Below are 10,324 nucleotides of genomic sequence, written 5' to 3'. Positions count from 1 at the left end.
TTTGATAAAATATGCAAATCCCCATTATTACAAATTACGCCGTAATCCCATTATTAGAATAGGCGATATATACAAGTGCATAGGACGCTTTACTGTGTTGAAAGTTTGCATGCGGTGAGCGATGGAACGACATAACTGACATCATTAGGGAAAACGTGTGAACTGAAAACCTAAACCTGTAATGATGTTTGAGACCACTCAATATTGTTTGTCCACAGCAGTTAAGGTAAAATAAATAAATAATAACAATAATAAAATCATAATGGTTAACCTTTTGATAGAAAAATGTTGTTTCTTATACCGAAAACAATATTCTAAAACGTTTCAGATTAGTAAATATCTACATTTTCCGTAAGAACCAGCCATGTTTTACCCATCAGCCATGCTGCCCATAGATTGATTTAGTCTCCCCCTCCCCCCACCCCCCACCCCGAAAAAGTAATTTAATTTTACTACCCAGTCAATATAATTTATTTTCTTTACGCACGCATTTTCTTTACCCAATCAAAGACCCAGCAGCTTTCTGTTGGTCAACAAATGACATTTATTCAGGGCTCACCCTCGATAAAAAAAATAGCTCATTATTTCTTTAAAATAGCAATCTTTATGTTGCTTTGAACTGCTTGTTGTCGATTTCAGCTTGTAAAATACGTAGCATAAGAATGCCGGCTTCAGGTTATTACAGCTATTCCATTTACGTTAAAAGTTTTTGATTAAAAAGATTGAAATTTACGGTCTTTTTAAAGTCCAGCTAACCTCACTGTCTACAAATTTATATAATATTTTATCTAACAAATGTCGTAATTATTATAAACTAATTGTATTCAATGTAAGTTTAACCGCAATTTGTATAAATACTGCATGTTCATTTCCCGCGATAGCGATATGCACGAGTGCGAAATTAACAAAAACAACGAAATAAGCGAACGAAAAATTATTGTGAATTAATGTGAGGCGCGTAACTAGGATTTTATAATAGTGGGGACCTGTAACATTAATTTAATTTGTTACACACCTGTTGGTGAGAACATCGTTATTTTTGATAACACGTGTACGTGTGTTAGCAATTTCAAGACATACAACTGGTTGCTCCTTGGTGATGACCAGGTCATCAGTGTCATACATCCAATGAAAAAACAGCACGATCGAAATCGATTACACTGTGACGTATAGTTAACCTGACAATCATCTCTAAGGGTCATAATCAACATCAAGTGCATGTTGCTAAAACAGCTGGAATTGTCTCCCATTGATTGATATACCACCACCAGGATCTCGGAGGTGTACTGGTATTTCATTCGTGTTTAAAGTAGAATATTAAACCAAAATGGGTGGGGGTGGAGGGATAAGAACTCCACTGACCCCAAGTGTGGAGTTTAATTTCTTCTGGTAGTCAAATACTCAAAGAAAAATACTACCAGTTCACTTTTCATCTCAACATCGTCATCTGTTTGGCCAATCCTCAGGAATGTCTGTCTCTGTGTTCCAGGTTTATGACATTAAACATTTCTATAATGTCATATTAAATGCTTGTATTTTACAATGGCTTGGTATTTCCCAGAAAAGAAGAAGAGAAATGGGTTTCTAAAAAATCCCTTGTGATTCTAATATTCTATATAATAGAACTTACTATAGATAAAGAAAAAAAGATACAAAAAGAAGTATAACATTAATAATTCAAACAAAACTGAAAAAGTAAAAATATTTATTGATGTATGCTGGAATAGTTAAGATTTGTTGAACATTATTTTAAAATCAGCTGATCACATTTTAGCTCATTAGTTTCTGAGAAGTATACTAAAAAATAAAGCAATTCATAAATAATAAATACCGTCTATAAACAATGCATGTTTTTAGGTACAATACTACAGACAACCAACAAAATCAGATCTTACTTCACTACTAATACACAATGGAAGTCTATATCAGCAGATCTAACGAAACCCAATGTTAATGTGTATCCCATGGATCTTACTGCAATGCTACTACACAATGGTAGACTATATCAGCAGATCTGATAAACTCCAATGTTAATGTGTATCCCATGGATCTTACTGTATTGCTACTAGACAATGGAAGACTATATCAGCAGATCTGATCAACTCCAATGCTAATGGGTATCCTGTGGATCTTTGATTTGACCAATTAAAACACCACTAACATAGCTGCCAAATGAGATGTATTCTGAATGATGAAGAGTTTCCCTGAAATGGTACTGGGTTGTTTGACATCTATCAATGTGGACCTCCAAAGTGGACTGGACAGGGAAATCTGATTATTATGAGTCTGCACAACATGTACAATTCAGTGATTCTATTATATATGTTTTCATATAACAAATATATTATTTCAATATACCATTGAAATTAATTATAATAATTTTAGGAAATAACAAAAAAGTGCATTTTATTGTCTGTAAAATGATAATTTTGATTCACTGATTGGATGTCAAACATTTGGTCACTGTAACATGTAGACAAAGGAACCCACTAAAGGTTTCCATTCTTAGCCAGGGATCTTTCATGTGAATTTAACTGCAGGCAACTACAATCCTATGGGCTATTCAAAGTGGGACTCAATCACTCACACTCTCTCTCACTCACACACACTCACACACTCACACACACTCTCACACTCTCACACACACACTCTCACACACACTCACACACTCACACACACACACACACACACACACACACACACACACACTCACACTCACACTCACACTCACACTCACACTCACACTCACACTCACACTCACACTCTCTCTCTCTCTCTCTCTCTCTCTCTCTCTCCCTCGCTCTCTCTCTCTCTCTCTCTCTCTCTGGGGCGGGACATAGCTTAGTGGCAAAATGCTCATTTGATGCATGGTCGGTTTGGGATCGATCCCCGTCGGTGGGCCCATTGGATTATTTCTCGTTCCAGTCAGTGCACCACGACTGGTATATCAAAGGCCGTGCTATGTGGTATCCTGTCTGTGGGATGGTGCATATAAAAGATCCTTTGTTACTAATAGAAAATGTAGCGGGTTTTCTGTCTAAGACTATATGTCAAAATTACCATATAGCAAATAATTAATAAATCAATATGCTCTAGTGGTATCGTTAAACAAAACAAACTTTAACTCTCTCTCTTTGAGAAGGTCACCATACTGAAATATTGGGGGGGGGGGAAGGGGAGATAATTCAAAGAAGAATAGATGCGCATTTATTCCTGGGGAAAAAGGATTAAGGAAGCAGATATCGAGTATATTCCCAATGGTATAGCATGGCGTTAAGTTTTGAATTACCGGAATGCACAATTTTAAACGTCCAGAATGCACAATTTTAAACGTAAGTCATGTTTCAAAGAGTAAAATGTCTATGTTATTATGAATCACCCAATATATTCTTTTTGATTTTTTTTCAAAGGAAACATAAAATATCATAGAAAATAATTACTTATTTCAAATTCAAAATTCTATAGCAAAGCCAAGGTGGTACACTGGTTTGTTTGTTTGTTTGTTTTGTTTAACGACACCACTAGACCACAAGTGGTACACTGGATAATGAAAGATGAATCAATGCACATACATGCTAGGTTTATTTAAAAGGGGTTGGGAACATTAGTCAAACTAAGCATTCAATGTATTCCATAATCTAACTCTGTCAAAACAAACAATTAGAGGAACTTCATAGATTTTTTTTGCAAATCTGCAAAACTGGCAAAAACAAGCAAAAATGTGATAATATATGAACATTAAACTAAATATTTGACAGACATTAATCGGACTTTAAAAATGCTAATGTGGTCTGATGTTTAAAGCACTGGACACTTGTGGAAAACACCATCTCTACTGACTCATATAGGTATTGCATAACAGTGCAAAACCAAAACAACTACAGATTAAAAGCAAAATATCATACAGCAGAAACAAAGGCATACTAGATTCTAGTATTCATACAATTGTACATATATATGTGCATGGGTGTTCATGTGTTGGAAGGATGGGAAGACACGTTACCTCCCCCCAACCCAAAATATCTTTATTTAAATTTTTTTTAAAGTACTGTGAAATTCCTTATGATCATACATATTTCATTGGGTAATTAAATTTGTGGATTGAAAATGTAGAATCAAAAATGTGTATTATATATATACAATTATATATACATTTATACAAATGTACTATATTTTCCTGGTGTTCTTAAATTCACTGATGGCTCTAGTCCACAAATTAATTTGTTTAGACCACCACAAATAAAAGTGATTTAATAGTATAAACAGAGAATAACTAGTTTATGATGTCGCATATCTGATTTATCCTGTGAAGGTATGAATGGGAAATTTCTTATTCGGCCTAAACAGGATAAAGCAGATATCTGACGTTATTAACTAGTTATTATCTTTATCCTGCAGACCATAAAAATTATGGCGAAAAGCTGTTATTTCTGTTATTTCAGCCACATTGTACGATAACCTAGAGGTCAAATGAGTGATTTTGTAATGTAGCTACAGGTATGCGTATGTCATCATATGAGTGACGTCAAAAGTCATATCCGGCTAGTAACAGGATACGACTTTGCTTTATCCGTCATATTCTGTCAGTAGAAACGGTGGTTGCAGGATAATAGCAATTCATTTTTTTTTTTTTACTTTCGACAACAGGTCAACATAAATACATGTATACATAGTGTATTTAATAATTGTTACTTCAGACTACAGGTCAACTTTCCAGAAATTGTCCCACTCATCCAACTCCCGTCATTTTTGAAACTAAAAACAACATGTATAATTAATTAATTCATCCACATAATACAAGACCCGAAAGATTCATTTAATTAAAACATGTCGGTATACAGCACTACAATATTTCTAGAAATTTAACAATTTGAAATTAGACCTAAAAACTCATTATTGTAAATAAAAAAAACTCATTGGAGAATGTAAAAATAAATAAAGTTTGTTTTGTTTAATAACACCACTAGACCAGTTTGATTTTATTCATCATTCATCAACATCAAACCTTTGGTAATTCTGACATTCCGAGTCTTGTAGAATATAGTAGTTGTCAGTTGTTTTTGACAAAATATACTGGCAATGTTTAAATAAAAACAAAGGTATAGATCAAATATTTGATTATAAAAAAGGTTAAGCCTATAAGTGATAAAGTGATAGTTAAAATTAATAAAATGAATAAAGCTTGTAGATTTAAACAAGACCTGATCATCAACAGTTTGCAAAATCTACAATAATGATTATTAAAAAAGAAGGAATTGTTTTATTTAACAATGCACTTAACACATTTTATTTACGGTTATATGGTTAAGGGCCACACAGATATTGAGAGAGCAAACCCACTGTCGCCACTTCATGAGCTACTTTTCAATTAGCAGCAAAGGATCTTTTATATGCACCATCCCACAGACAGGATAGTACATACTACAGCCTTTGTTACACCAGTTGTGGAGCACTGGCTGGAACGAGTAATGATTATTAATAAATGAAAAGTTCCCTAACATTATTTGAAACGTAACCAGTTCTAAACAAACAAAAAGGTATTAAATAAACAGTTTGTACACAATGATGATGGTACAAAATTTTATAATTATACTATTAGAAGTAAAAAACATGAAGACTTCTTCAGACTACCAGTATCCATAGTATATTATAGTCACACCCATGCACACACAGATATAAACCTTATTTACTAAGAATTTACATATATGTGAGTATATGTGTAATGTATGTGTGTGTGGGGTATGTGTTTGTATGTATAAGTATGTAAATTATGTGTGTAATGCATATATATGGGGGCACATATCTCTCTCTCTCTGTGTGTGTGCGTGTGTGTGTATGTATGTATATGCTTGTGGGGGCGGTATGTGTTTGTATATTTGTATGTACATGCGTGCATGCGTGTGTGTGTGTGAGAGAGAGATCTCTATCTTTATCTATAGACAGCTAGATAGATATATCAAATATCATTGTTTTAATTTTTTACTGATACATTTTGGAAACAAATAGTACCAGACCATATATGGTGTTTAGATTTTAGAAGGATTTTTTATTGACCTCTTTACTTTTCTCATTGTGCTCCATCTCATTTCTCTCAACTTTTTTACCGTCCACCTCTACATTCTACTCCTCGTCTTTTGGTGAAAGATGCTTGTCTTTAGCTGTCAAGGCCACACACTTTCTATTTCCCATTAGCTTCTGCTGTGGGCTTAGTCCGACCATTCCAAAGAAGGAAGGAAGGAAATGTTTTATTTAACGACATACTCAACACGTTATTTACAGTTATATGGCATCGGACATATGGTTAAAGACCACACAGATATTGAGAGAGGAAACCTGCTGTCGCCACTTCATGGGCTACTCTTTTAGATTAGCAGCAAAGGATCTTTTATATGCACCATCCCACAGACAGGATAGTACATACCACAGCCTGTTACACCAGTGGTTGGAACGAGAAATAGCCCAATGTGCCCATCAATGGGAATTGATCCTAGATCAATTATGCATCAGGCAAGCATTGTACCACTGATCTACGTCCCACCCCTTATTCCAAAGAGTGTTCAGTGCTTGCTTCTTGCATTAAGAGGCATTTGCAACTGTCTGCAATGCTTTTATCCTACTGACAATCATTAGTTAGTGCCGTGGGACAGACCAGCTTTTTAGCAGCAGAGGACGTGTGCCAAAGGAGGGGCAAAGAGACTGCTTCTGAGAAGTTCAGATAAGTAAGTGATTGTGTAGACAGGCCAGACGACAGTAAAAACAAACTGATATAACTGATTGTAATCACAGGATAAATGTATTTTTCACATTAATATAATGAGAATGATAGGCAATGGGTGATAGGTCTATGTGAAAAAGTTGAGAGAAAACGAGAGCATACCATGACAGAATTTGAACCACTGTCTATTAACTTGACAGTCCAGTGACTTAACCACTGGACCATGGAGGTCAGTCGGTTCTTTTCTTTCTTTTTAGGTCAGGTCAGGTCAGGTCATGTCAGAGAGTTTAATGTGTACATTCAGAGCAAGCTGTTGTAGCGCACGCCTGTCCCAACAACAGGAGTCGACCTTAGCCGGTACCTCCGTCCAGGACAGGAAGACTCTTTCTTTTAAATACATGTTCTTAAATACATGTACTTGCGTTTGCTGTTCTTTGACTGGTATCATTGTCTTCTATCACATTAGATTCATCTAACATTAGGCATAAAAACCAGTCTAGTGAGTAACCGTGATCGCTCGCAGTCTGGTAACCCATCTACCAGTTGCCACAAAGTCAGGAGTTACCTCAACGTACAACTTTATCAAATCTGGTACATGTATTTGTTCACTAACAAATGACTTAACCAACACCCTGATACATGTTCCTTTTAGCTTTGTTAAGTGAAAAAACACCCAAGGGTTTAAGGAACTAAATATTGTTCTCAAGATGTGGAAATATCACTGTCATGTGAACAGCCTCTCAACTTGTTTTGGTGGCTGATGGTTATCACAAAATCTTCAAATATTAGTTTACATATTTTTTAAAATACAAACACTTAAAGGAAACATGACACGAGACCATATTATAGCTCATTTTAAAAGCAAAATGATATAAAAATAATATACAAATAACTTTATAACAATAAAATACGTGTAGTTAACTTAAAATGAAGAAATTACGCTAATCATTATCAAAGTACGATTTATGCATATTTATTCGTGAGCGTTCGGAAAAAAAGGGAAGTGACGTCAGAGCCGCTGTACTCTTCAGTGTTGCTGGAACTGTTTATATAGGAGTAAGTGCCCACTTACGATCTTTTCAGTCCTAACATCATGCCGTATGCGCAGCCTTTGTACCAAAAATAAACATTTTAAACGATCAAAGATTGTCTTTTTATTGCTTTTCCAAAAGATTGTATCCGCAAGAAAGACGCAATGCTTTTTTACTACGCAACATTAGTTAAGCCGTGGGACAGACCACTTTGTAATAGTACAGAGTGTCAGCCTATTTACAAAGGAGCCCGCAACGAGACCCGGAGACTCGGACAGTACTCGGATGCGAATGCCGAGGTGTACATTGCCCATATTTGGCACAAAGATACACCTCAAATTGATGTACTGATGTATTTTCAAACAAAAAAGGTTAGAAAGTTTTTTTTTTTTTTTTTTTATGCAATTCAACGATTTTTCATGTTAGGGCTGTAGGCCTAATAACAAAAGTATACCGTCCGAAGAAGTTAATCAATAAAATAATTAAATATGGCATATACAAACATGGGCAGGCATTTTGGACCATCCCAGTACGATGTATTTAAATATGTTTCAAAAAAAAACGTGTAGTCTTCAAACTGAATAATTTTAAATAATGTTTTTAATCTTCGGGCGGAATGCGTCGCAAAAAACGTTCCTCATCGCCTGAAGCCCCAAAAGTAACACGAAGTTCAATATAAAAATAAACCACTACTGTGGGTGTCGAAATAACTATTATGTTTTTCATTAACGGGCCGACTTTAGAATCAGAGTGTTTTTTTAGTTAATTGGTCTTTTCTTTCTGTGGCCTGCACCTGTGGTTCCTGATTGGCAGGTGTATATTGCAGACGGTCCCCAGGTAATACTACCACGGTCTAGACATACGTACAAAATACGTGCCTCTTTTTTTAAGATCACAAGGTATTGTGGCGTAACCGTGTCGCGACACCCCTACAATTGTAATGGACATTATCAGCCGTCCTGCTTCATTACTGTAAGTAATGCTGTAAAACCCTTGATTAAGTAGACTTTCCCATCTAAAATTACAAAACTGACCAATTATGTAGTACAAAGAAAAGAAAATTTTTGGGCTCGTGAGTGGTATTTTACTCTAATAGGCCTAATAATAGGCATTAATAATATGCTACTTTTTTTATGAGAGAAAAATACTATAACCCCATTTCGTTCTATTGATGCAAACTGATAATTTAGTTTTTGATTATACTATCAAGTCATTTATGTTGTTTTACAAGTCAAGTTAATGAAAGTGAAGCGCCTTGTCGTAAATTAGAGCGTTTGTTTACACTGTGCATACAGATTTCGGAATTATGTCACAGCTCCAAACATATAAAATGCGAATTTTCAAAAAAAAAACCAAAAAATGTTTGTCCTACATTTATATTTTTTACATACTCTTAAATACGCGTTTTCATTTGTTAAGTGTCGATGTGTTGGTATCCGGGTATGCTCCAACAATAAGGCTCTTAACAGTATACCCTCCCTCGAGAATTAGCATGGGTGTTAGGTCTTGTGGTTTTGAGCTCCTGACAGGTCACTTTCGGGCTCCAGGGCTGTACCACTGGATTGGTCGAGGTTCTTTTCCGTCATGGTCTGGCACCATCGGTTTGCTCCATTTTTTCCCTTTTTCTCGCTATCCGTATTTTCTTCATGTATCACTGTTGTAAGTAAATGTGTGTCTTTCTTCATTTACTAACAGCTCATATTGATACGGCAAAACGTTTTGCGAATGAACACTCATTGTTTTGGTAAGCTGTGCATGTCTTAGATTCTTTATGAGTGGTACGGACCAATGCTTTTAAGTTTACGGCTTCAGATCAAGCGACGCGTCTCTAACGTCACGGACCTCGTGATTGCCCTGCTCATTAAAGATCGGTAATTTCCGCTAAGAGCTCGTATCTGGGGTTTTTTGGGGTTTTTTAGGTGATTCAATTTATAATTAATTGTACATGGTTGGTGCCAAATATGGGTTACGTGACATGTTTCCTTTAAAACACAGACATAGAATTCAGAGAAAATAGGTCAGTAAGCAGAGATAATAAATTCATGAGCTAATTTACATCTACAATCATAAGTATATATATAATAATGTATAATAATCTAATTTACATCTGAAATCATAAGTGTATAATAATCTAATTTACATCTGAAATCATAAGTGTATAATAATCTAATTTACATTTGAAATCATAAGTGTATATAATCTAATTTACATTTGAAATCATAAGTGTATAATAATCTAATTTACATTTGAAATCATGTGTATATAATCTAATTTACATCTGAAATCATAAGTGTATAATAATCTAATTTACATCTGAAATCATAAGTGTATAATAATCTAATTTACATCTGAAATCATGTTATATAATCTAATTTACATTTGAAATCATAAGTGTATAATAATCTAATTTACATCTGAAATCATGTTATATAATCTAATTTACATCTGAAATCATAAGTGTATAATAATCTAATTTACATCTGAAATCGTAAGTGTATAATTTACATTTGAAATCATAAATGTATATATCTAATTTACATTTGAAATCATAAATGTATATATCTAATTTACATTTGAA

This window comes from Gigantopelta aegis, chromosome 8, assembly GCF_016097555.1.
Source record: "Gigantopelta aegis isolate Gae_Host chromosome 8, Gae_host_genome, whole genome shotgun sequence".
NCBI classification, from domain to species: Eukaryota; Metazoa; Mollusca; class Gastropoda; order Neomphalida; family Peltospiridae; genus Gigantopelta; species Gigantopelta aegis.
This window is presented reverse-complemented; position numbering follows the sequence as displayed.